The sequence below is a fragment of the Scylla paramamosain genome, chromosome 34 (assembly GCF_035594125.1).
Source record: "Scylla paramamosain isolate STU-SP2022 chromosome 34, ASM3559412v1, whole genome shotgun sequence".
NCBI lineage: Eukaryota > Metazoa > Arthropoda > Malacostraca > Decapoda > Portunidae > Scylla > Scylla paramamosain.
Window position 1 is genome coordinate 11,365,220 of NC_087184.1, and position 10,000 is coordinate 11,375,219.

The following is a 10,000-nucleotide window of genomic DNA, read 5'->3' on the forward strand; positions in this document are numbered from 1 at the left end:
TCCTCCTCCTCTTCTCCTCCTCCTCCTTATCCCTTTCCCAGACGCCGTCAACAAAAGGAAAAAAAAACGACTTGGTGATAATGGAAAGGAGAAAACTTCAGGCAATGGCGAATAAAAAGAAAAAAACAAAAGAAAATGGAACGGGGAGGAGGAAAAAGAGGCGCAGAGGTTAAGGGATTGGATTGAGATGGAAGGCAATGGAATAACGCTTGGGGGAAATTGCGAAATTCTTGACACGCTGAGGAGGGAAAGACGGAAACGTGGAGAAGGGATATGAGGAGGGGATAGGGGAAGGGGGGATGCTGAGAGGAGAGAATGATATGATGGTTGGTAAGGGGGAGTGCTTGTGGTGGTGGTGGTGGTGGTGGTGGTGGTGGAAATGTAGAAAAGATTACAAAGAAGAAGAAAAGAAGAAAAAGAAAAAGAAAACAACAACAACAACAACAACAACAACAACAACAACAACAACAACAACAACAAACGTTAAGTAGGAGGAGGAGGAGGAGAAGGAGGAGGAGGAGGAGATACGCTGAGAATAGGAGGCATTTCATCAACTATTATAAGATGCATATTTCCTCCTCCTTCTCCTCCTCCTCCTCCTCCTCCTCCTCCTCCTCCTCTTAATTAAGAAACATGACACAATATCCGGGAAAATTTAGGAGGAATATGAAACATGAGGCAAAGAACGGCTCCCAACCTTTTTTTTCCCTTTTATTTTTCCCTTCGTCTTAAAACTCCTACTTAATTATCTACCTAACTATTCATATTTGTCTATTTAGCTTCCTGGCGGCGGTGGTGGTGGTGGTGGTGGTGGTGGTGGTGGTGGTTGAAAGAGATAAAATTGAACGAATAAACAGATTTAAAACTAGAAATAAAAATAAAATCTGAAGCAGCAAATATTCAAAAGAGTAATACGGAATAACTAAAGACCAGAGCAAATACTTAAAATAAATAAATAAATAAATAAATAAATAAAGCCGTAAATTAAACAAAAAAAAAAAATTGAACGAGTAAATGAAGGAAAAACTCATAACAATCTAAAAAAAAAAAAAAGATGAGATAAACAACCTTGAAAAAATGAAAAAAAAATAAAGATGAAGAATCGGAAAATTGACAAAAAAAAAAAAAAAAAAAAAAAAAAAACGGTAATAACTTAGAAAACAAACTGAGCAAAACAGACATTAAACAAAATCAGGAAACAGACAATGCAACAGACAAAAGTTACACAGTCAGTCTTATGGAAGGGAGCACCAATGGATTTTCTCTCTCCCTCGTAGTTTGCATCGTGTTACTGTGTTCAATGTTACGTTGAAGTTGGATTTATCCGCGACACGTGAAGGATCAAAGTAGCAATTTAACGTAACCTAATAATACGAGGCAATTTAATTTATAATAATGCTAATATCGTTATGCCGCCGGCTGTTCAGAGAGAGAGAGAGAGAGAGAGAGAGAGAGAGAGAGAGAGAGAGAGAGAGAGAGAGAGAGAGAGAGAGAGAGAGAGAGAGAGAGAGAGAGAGAGAGAGAGAGAATTTGTTTAACTTGAATAGCAATCGTCATAAAATCTCGAACGAAAATCTGAGAAAAGAAGGTAAAAAGAAAAAAAAGAGGTCGAGGATGGAGGAGGAGGAGGAGGAGGAGAAGGAGGAGGAGGAGGAGGAGGAGGAGGAGGAGGATCTGGATCTCATCTAAGGTGGATCAAGGCAGGTTTCTTTCTTTCGTTTTACATCAAGATGGAGGTGTGTGTGTGTGTGTGTGTGTGTGTGTGTGTGTGTGTGTGTGTGTGTGTGTGTGTGTGTGTGTGTGTGTGTGTGTGTCCCTCTCTCAATCTTTTTCTTTGTCTGCTTCTATCTGTTCTGATTGCTTATATATCCTCTCTCTCTCTCTCTCTCTCTCTCTCTCTCTCTCTCTCTCTCTCTCTCTCTCTCTCTCTCTCTCTCTCTCTCTCTCTCTCTCTCTTACAAAAGGCCCTTGCTCTAAACTTCCCTTAGTTTTTCCTTGCCTGTATTTTCTTTACTTCTCTTTCCTCCCTTCCCTCGTTTCTTCTCCTTCCTCCTTCACGAAAAAGAAAAAAAGAAAAGAAAAACACCACTTCACCACAACAAAGCATTTTCTCTGTTAAAAATTCACAGTAATAAAAAAAAAAGGGGGAGACAGAGAGAAAGAGTGGAGAAAATTTTAAGGCACGTTAAGAAAGCAAGTTAATATTTTCTTAACAGGCGGCAGTTGGCTGACTGGCTGGGAGGGAGGGAGGGAGGGAGGGAGGGAAAATTTGTCAAGTATATTGTCCGAGGAGACACTAACGTAGCCAGCCACTTAATTTTCCTGCAACATATTGTCTGTCCTCTTTGTCAAGGCAGCGCGGGGAAAAATTTGTCAGGAAAAGTGGCGGAGTGAGGAATGCTTGAGTTACCCCCTTAATGTTACTCCTGGTGCGCTGTGATGTGTCCCGTTTTCTGTTGCGTCTTGTTTGTGGTCAGGGTGAGTGAGTGGGTTGGTGAGGGTGAGTGGTGGTGACTTACTGACTGACTAACTGACTGACTGAATGAATGGATGGATGAATGAATGAATGAATGAATGACAAATTGACTGACTAAATTAATGAATAAACTAATAATTGCCCTAATGACTTAAACTGAAGAACTGACTAACTGAATTATGACAGACTAACTGACTAACTGATTGGCTGACTACTTCGAGGACAAGAAGACTGAATGCCTGACTAATTAACTAACTCACCCACTGCCTCACTAAAAGTCTGCATCTACCTGCAAAATTTATTGTATATATTATTCAATAAATGTTATATGTACGGTCACATTATACTGAAACGTGTAATTAATATTGTAATTTAGGACCTGCTGGTAATGGATAGTGCGTGTGTTTGTGTGTGTTTGTGTGTGTGTGTGTGTGTGTGTGTGACAAGGGTATAATCGTGTAAACCTTAAATCTGTGGTCAATAAATAATGTATGCGTGTATCTGTGTGTGTGTGTGTGTGTGTGTGTGTGTGTGTGTGTGTGTGTGTCCATTCGTGTAACTCAAAGTGACATGCAGCACAGCAGGGTTTGTGAGCCGTAATCCGCCAAACATCACCAGGACTTAATCACCACACCACCCTAATCGCCACTCATCCCCCAAACGACGTACATGTGCTGCTCTGACTCTTGCCACCCTTTTCTGGACCAGTGACAAATGAAATCTCTGAACGACACATAAATGACCATCGAAAACAGTGGTAACAATAATAGAATAATGGTGGTGGTGGTGGTGGTGGTGGCGGTGGTGGTGGTGGTACTCTAAGGGCGCGTGTCCTAAGCAAGGGGCGTGCCAGAGTCCTACATCAGCGCCATCCCAGTGATCAGTGCCAACACCACCACCATCACCGCCGCTGCCACTGTAAGCCTTCCACTCTTGCCTGTTGTTGCAGTAAGTTCCTACCATTATTTTTTCCCTTTTATTTATTTATTTTTGCTTTAAGATGTAAGGATACAAATAAAGACTAGATAGACAGATAAAGGCATACAGATACACAGACAGGCAGACAGACAGACACGCAACATACACAGAAGAGTAGAATATAGAAATAGAGAAACAGAGAGATGGAAAGAGGATTAAGTGAACAAAAAGACAAGACATAAAAAAATAGACAGGAAGAAGGAAGCCAGACAGACGGACAGACACACACACACACACATATATATACGTAAGGCTAACAAAGACAGACAGACAAAGAGGAAGTAAGACAGACAAATGAAGGCAGAAAATTATGAAATACTGCCACTCTTCCCCCTCATCCCTCCCTCATTCTTCTCCTCACACCTTCTCCTCCATCTTACTTATTGCCTCCTTCACTCTCCTCCTCTCCCTCTCTCCCTCCTTCCTTTCATTATTTTTCTTCCTTATTTTTTGGATGTTTGTCTCATCCTTTTCATCTCTCCTCTCTTCACACATCTTTATTCTTCTTCTAGCACTATTCCCTTTCATCGTAGTCTTTCACTTCTTCCATATTATCTTACTCTTTCCTCTTTCTCCATCTCATCGTCCTCTTCACTTTCACTGCCAGTTGCTTTTTCTCTTTCTCTCTTTCTTTGCACCACTTGCTTTCATCATGATTTTCTCTCCCTTGCATCGCCTCCTCTTTCTTCTTCTTCTTCCTCCTCCTCCTCCTCATTTATTCTCCATTTATTATTCATCTCTCCATCTCATTGTACAATCCTTCCTCTCTTGCTTCTCACACTGTCTACAATTCACAATGTTTCCTTCCTCTCTCTCTCTCTCTCTCTCTCTCTCTCTCTCTCTCTCTCTCTCTCTCTCTCTCTCTCTCTCTTCCTTCTACTTTTCTTTTTATCTTGCTTTCTCTCCTATACGTTTAATTTTCTTCTTTTCTTTACCCTCGTACACTTCCTTTACTCCTTTTCCTTCCTCTCTTTCTTTCCCTTTTCCTCTTTCCGGTCACTTCCTCCTCTCTCATAATCATTCTCTATTTTCCTTGCGTTTCTTTTCGTTTCCTTCATCTCATCTCACCTCATCTCTCTCTCTCTCTCTCTCTCTCTCTCTCTCTCTCTCTCTCTTGTTCTAGCTTCTAGTCTTGTCGTGTGTCTAAATAGCCACACACACACACACACACACACACACACACACACACACACACACACACACACACACACACACACACACACCAGTATTTTGTCTCAGGTTAGAAAGTTTAGAGAAATTGTTGGTTTTCGAGACAAGGAGAAGAGAAGCTTTCGTTTGCGTTGTGGTGAAATGAGAGAGAGAGAGAGAGAGAGAGAGAGAGAGAGAGAGAGAGAGAGAGAGAGAGAGAGAGAGAGAGAGAGAGAGAGAGAGAGAGAGAGAGAGAGAGAGAGAGAGAGAGAGGAGATATGAGAGAAGGAAAATGAAAAGAAAGTAAAGAGAAACAAAGAGAAACAAAGAGAATGTTTAAAAAGGAAGAAATGATTGGGAAGGGGAAAAGCGAGGGAAGGATGGAAAGAAAAGGAGGAAAGGAAATGGGAAATGTAGGAGGAGAAAAAGGGAGGACAAGAGAGAGAGAGAGAGAGAGAGAGAGAGAGAGAGAGAGAGAGAGAGAGAGAGAGAGAGAGAGAGAGAGAGAGAGAGAGAGAGAGAGAGAGTTTATATATGTAACACTCATAATTTCCGTCTGTTTCTTCTTCATATTCCACAGTTTTGCCTCTGAAGGGATGGCTCAAATTGCGAAAAAAAATCTGTTATACTTTTCCATAGAACTAATCTTTTGAAAATGGTTTCATCTATTGAGCACAAGAGGAATTACAAAGGCTTAGTTCGATTTCCTGTTAAACAAGACAAAGACAGAGAGAGAGAGAGACTAAGAGGAAAAAAAGAGGAAAAGCTTCACGAGGTATTACACTGTAAAACTGTTACAGGAATTAGTTTCTGAATGATGCTGAACTGCTGAAGGATTGTGGTGGTAGTGGTGGTGGTAGTGGTAGTAGTAGTAGTAGTAGTAGTAGTAGTAGTAGTAGTAACATCAACAACAATAATAATAATAATAATAATAATAATAATAATAATAACTACAACACACTTTCTTACTAAACCCAGGTAATTAATTAACATTCCTCTCTTTGCAGATTACACACAATCACCTGAGCACTTAAACAGGTACGTCCAGAGAGAGAGAGAGAGAGAGAGAGAGAGAGAGAGAGAGAGAGAGAGAGAGAGAGAGAGAGAGAGAGAGAGAGAGAGAGAGAGAGAGAGAGAGAGAGAGAGAGAAACCCGTCTATATACCCTTCGCTCCCCACTACACGTCACCCTATTACTGGGGTGGGATTTAAAGGGTTATAGGATTTAATATCATCCTGACTGAAGGACTGAAGAGGAGGAGGAGGAGGAGGAGGAGGAGGAGGAGGAGGAGGAGGAGGAGGAGGAGGAGGAGGAGGAGGAGGAGGTAAGAAGAAAGAAATGATGGAAGGGAAGGAGAGAGGATGGGAAGAAAGGAAATGTTGGGTGAAGGAAAGATTAATAAAGGAGAGAGAGAGAGAGAGAGAGAGAGAGAGAGAGAGAGAGAGAGAGAGAGAGAGAGAGAGAGAGAGAGAGAGAGAGAGAGAGAGAGAGAGAGAGAAATAACAATGCGTCTCTGTTTGCACAAGATTAGGCTGAGAAAATGAAGAAATTAAAATATCATGAACGAAACAGCCGAAGACAAATATTTTCCTTCTCTTCTTTTATCTTCCTCTTCTTCCTCTTCCTCTTCCTTCTCCTCCTCCTCCTCCTCCATTATGAACTTCATTTATTCACTACAGACCGAAGCCAAAATTCACAAAGAGGTATTTTTCATCTTCATTCATTTTTAGCATTTCTTTCTTAAAACTCTTCCTCCTCCTTCTCCTCCTCCTCCTCCTCCTCCTCCTTTACCAGAGAATAAAATTAATACGAAGACAAAAATGAAGAAGATAAAATTGCACTCAACCCGACTCCCGTTTTCTTATTATTTCTCAAGTGTAAAGAAAACGGTGCAAGTGAATGGAGGACTCTTATAAAACATTTTTCTTTTGTATTCGTTTTCTCTTTCTCTTTCTTTTTTTTTTTTTACTATTTAACGTTTTGTTTCTGCGTCTGATGTACGTCTTCTTGAGAGAGAGAGAGAGAGAGAGAGAGAGAGAGAGAGAGAGAGAGAGAGAGAGAGAGAGAGAGAGAGAGAGAGAGAGAGAGAGAGAGAGAGAGAGAGAGAGAGAGAGAGAGATAGTAGTAGTAGTAGTAGTAGTAGTAGTAGTAAGAACAGCAGCAGCAGCAGTTGAAGAATAGTAGAAATTTTTGTGGTAGTTGTTACTGTTGCTGGAATAATAAAAATAACAACAGCAATGGTAGTAAGTAAGTCGGAGGAGGAGGAGGAGGAGGAGGAGGAGGAGGAAGAGGAGGAGGAGGAGAATAAGAAGGAGGACGAAGTAAACTTAGAGACAACGAGGAGGGCAAGGACGAAGAAGAGGAAGAGAGAAGGAGAAGGAAGAGAATGAGAAAGAGGAAGAGGAAGAGGAGGAGGAGGAATACAAAGGAATACAAAGGAAAGAACAGACAGCAACAGCCCTACTGGGCCTAACGAGGCTGTCTGTGTGTCTATTCTACCACTACCACTACAGATTCTAAGAGTTAGAGGATGGAGGACACTAGAGATCAAGGAAGGAAAAACAGGAGAGTATAGGGAGGAGGAAAGGCTAAGATGTGATAGGAAAGGATGAAAGAGAAATTATACTATTCACTACACTAACTAACTAAAAAAAAAAAACATTTTATGTAGGCGCAAAGTACGTTATATGAGGGGTTGCTGCGAGGTGATTGTCCAACCTTTGTTTAAAAGTTTCTATTGTGTTACTATCGACAATATGTGCTGGGAGAGAGTTCCAGACATTTACAATTCTATTAAAGAAATAATACTTAGCCTCGTCTGATCTGAAACGCTTACCTATAATCTTGTAGCCATTATTTCGAGTGGTGTTGGAACTGTCAATGATGAGATAGTTGTTTACATTTACGTTATCAAAGCCCCGACACATCTTAAACAATTCAATTAAGTCACCTCGCATTCGCCGTTTCTCTAAACTGAACAAGTTGAGTTCCCTCAAGCGCTCCTCATAAGGCTTGTTCCGCAGTCGTGGGATCAACTTGGTAACTCTTCTTTGGACTCTCTCCAGCTTGTCTATATCTTTCCTGTAATGGGGTGACCAGAACTGGACGCAATACTCAAGTAGAGGTCGGACAAGTGTATTAAACAATGTGAGAATTACCCCTTCTGATTTGAATTCGAAAGTCCTACCAATAAACCCAACCAATTTATTTGCTGTTTTAACTACTTCCGAGCAGTGTTTACTTGACTTGAGGTCTGAGGTAATTATAACACCCAAGTCCTTTTCCTCCTTAACCTTAAGAAGCTCGGTACCGTTCATTAAGTAATCAGTGTGATCGTTGTTATTACCAATGTGCAACACTTTACATTTATCTACATTGAAGCTCATCTGCCACTTGTCTGACCAAGTGGCTAAGTGGTCAAGATCAGATTGTAATGTTCTTTTATCCTCAGACGTGACTACTTTATTCATTATTTTTGTATCATCAGCGAACTTAGATACTTTGCAGGTGAGACCCTCATCGATATCATTAACGTAAATAAGGAAAAGAACAGGGCCGAGCACTGATCCCTGTGGTACACCACTTAGAACTTCTCGCCAGTTTGAAAATTTACCATTTAAAACAACGCGCTGTTTTCTCTCAGACAGCCAGTCTTCAAGCCAATTGAGAAGTTTTCCATTTATACCATGTGACTTCAATTTAGCTAGTAGCCGCTTATGGGGAACTTTGTCAAAAGCTTTTGAAAATCTAGATACACTATATCTACTGCCTTTGTTTCGTCGTACATGGTGAAAACATCATAAAAGAAATCAAGCAGATTAGTCAGACAAGAACGTCTGTTTCGGAAGCCATGCTGCGAGTCATTGATTAAATCATTTTCCTCTAGAAAGTTCACTAAATTATTGCGAATTACTGTTTCCATTAGTTTACATACTACAGATGTAAGGCTGATAGGTCTGTAGTTACTTGGAAGTGAATTATTGCCTTTCTTTTCTATAGGGGTAACGTTAGCTAACTTCCAATCCTCGGGAACCTTACCGCAGTTAAATGATTTGGTGAAAAGCAACGAAAGGGGCTTACAAATTTGGAATTTAGTTTCTTTCAAGACACGTGGTGCAATACCATCTGGGCCGGGGGCTTTGTCAGTTTTCATCTTATCAATTACTTTGATTATCTCGTTTTCATGAAAAACGCAGACACTTAAGGGGATTATGTTGTGGAGCATAAGGAGTGGTTCGGGGATTGTATGAGTATTTTCCTCTGTAAAAATTGAAGCAAAATAATCATTCAGTGTGTCCGCGATCTGAGTTTCTCCGGTGACAAAATTACCGTTATCTAGTGTAATGTGATTAATGTGAGATGTAATGACTTTTTTATTTCGAACGTAACTGTAAAATTCTTTGGGATTGGATTTAGCAATGCTTGCAATATACATTTCTAGATTTTTCTTACTCTGTCTAATGAGCTTTTTTGATTCGCGTCGGAGTCTGTCGTATTCTAGTTTATCAGCCTCATTCTGAGAGGACAAATATTTACGGTAGGCACGATTTTTCTGCAGTAGTTGTGACTCAATCTTGTTTGTCCACCATTTAGGTTTATTTCTCTTACATGGACGTCTTTTACGCATAGGGATACATGTCTTCACAGCATCTTCTAAAATGTACTTAAATTTCGCCCATGATTCCTCAATGTTACTTTCGCCAAGTTCAGCGTTCCAATCTGCGACAGAAAGAATTGACCTGAGTCTGACCTGAGGAGGAGGAGGAGGAGGAGGAGGAGGAGGAGGAGGAGGAGGAGGAAATCGAAAGCAAGAGCAAAGACAAGGGCGAGGACAAGAGCAGAAGGAGGAGGAGGAGGAGGAGGAGGAGGAGGAGGAGGAGGAGGAGGAGGAGGAGGAGGAGGAGGAGGAGGAGGACGATGAGGAGGACGATGAGGAGGAGGAAGAGGAGGAGGCCGCTGACTTGTCCCTACTAAGGTCACCCCTGATACAGTCACACACAACCCAGGCATTTGCATTCACAACGACAAACACTGCAGGGGGGACGACCAGCGTGCAGTGTGGGCGGAGGGGGCGGTGAAGGGGCAGTGGGAGGAGCGTTGGGGGGCGTGGAAGTAAGGCCAGTATTCAGGAAGGCCTTGCTCTCACGATGACTGATTTCAAAGGCCACAGAGATGATTAGCCGAGTTCCTTTGTCTGTTTCTCCTCTTCATTATGTAGAAATCTTGTTAATCTGTCATTCAAGGTGTAAAAATTATCTTAAAATCCCTTGCTACACCAACTGGAGCCTTTGGAATGCAGTGCAGGTGGGATGGGGAGGCGTTTCAGAATACGGTCATGTGTGCAAGAATTATGCGAACCTGGCTGGACTCTGCGCTGTGTAATTAGATAGAAGTTTA

The 10,000-nt window shown here is 41.4% G+C and overlaps 1 protein-coding gene across 7 annotated transcripts in view; it reads left to right on the forward strand.

Annotated features, from left to right (window-relative positions):
- Nucleotides 1–10,000, forward strand: part of LOC135090172 (neurogenic locus Notch protein-like) — a 190,033-nt gene that overhangs the window by 141,006 nt on the left and 39,027 nt on the right. For 5 of the 7 annotated variants that reach the window (XM_063986596.1, XM_063986598.1, XM_063986597.1 and 2 more), the window contains exon 4: nucleotides 5,611–5,641. The gene's annotated coding sequence lies outside the window, so the exon portion shown is untranslated. Of the gene's footprint in view, nucleotides 1–3,301; nucleotides 3,425–5,610; nucleotides 5,642–10,000 lie in introns of those variants that run through there. The other 2 variants (XM_063986595.1, XM_063986601.1) reach the window with 2 other exon arrangements.